The sequence below is a fragment of the Clarias gariepinus genome, chromosome 27 (assembly GCF_024256425.1).
Source record: "Clarias gariepinus isolate MV-2021 ecotype Netherlands chromosome 27, CGAR_prim_01v2, whole genome shotgun sequence".
NCBI classification, from domain to species: Eukaryota; Metazoa; Chordata; class Actinopteri; order Siluriformes; family Clariidae; genus Clarias; species Clarias gariepinus.
In genome coordinates this window covers 10,182,938-10,183,703 of record NC_071126.1, presented here as the reverse complement: position 1 = coordinate 10,183,703, position 766 = coordinate 10,182,938, and positions in this window count along the sequence as shown.

Genomic DNA, 766 nt, shown 5'->3' with positions numbered 1-766 from the left:
TCTGAGCACTCTTAAAGCATTAGGCTGGATACACACTAAATAAGACAAGATGGAATTAGTTGTGTGTCAGAGAGGGAGGTGGGAAGAAGGGAGGAGTGTAATTTGTTATTGTCGGGCATTTGGAATTTACAGCAGCATGTGTTCTGGTGTGTGTGTGTGTCTGTGTGTGTGAGTGAGAGAAGGGGGGGGGGAGCTAACAGTACATTCTTACAAAGGGAATCTTTAGAAAGTTGTTAAATATTCTAGAACCTTCCAAGATTTCATTTCATGTAGAGCCCTTTAAATAGCCAGGAACGCTGCATTGTCCAAGGAGACCTTACACAACTTAGTTCCATAAACAGCAGTTTAACGTTAAATAGAAATTTAATTTAAATAATTTTTTTTATATTTTAGTAATGCTAGTTCTTTATCAAAAACTACTATCCCACCTCTTTGTAAATTTTGTCTTATAGAGATTTATTATTGATAGTCTTTATATTAGTAAAAAAAAAAATCATAATAATACACTTGATAACCACTCCATTTTTTTGACCAAATCCCACACCTTTTTTTTTTTCTTACATTTTAAGTTTTGGAATTATCTTGCCAAAAGCATGCTTTATACAATTATAATACAGATAAATTATTAGAATATATTACAAAGCTAATTACAAATTCTTTATTACCTTTTTAAAAAATTCATTAAGCAAATCTACTTGCTGAAAATAAAAGATGGCACTGTACTTCTAACTATAAGCAAGGTCTGATTTAATATTGCATAAAACCT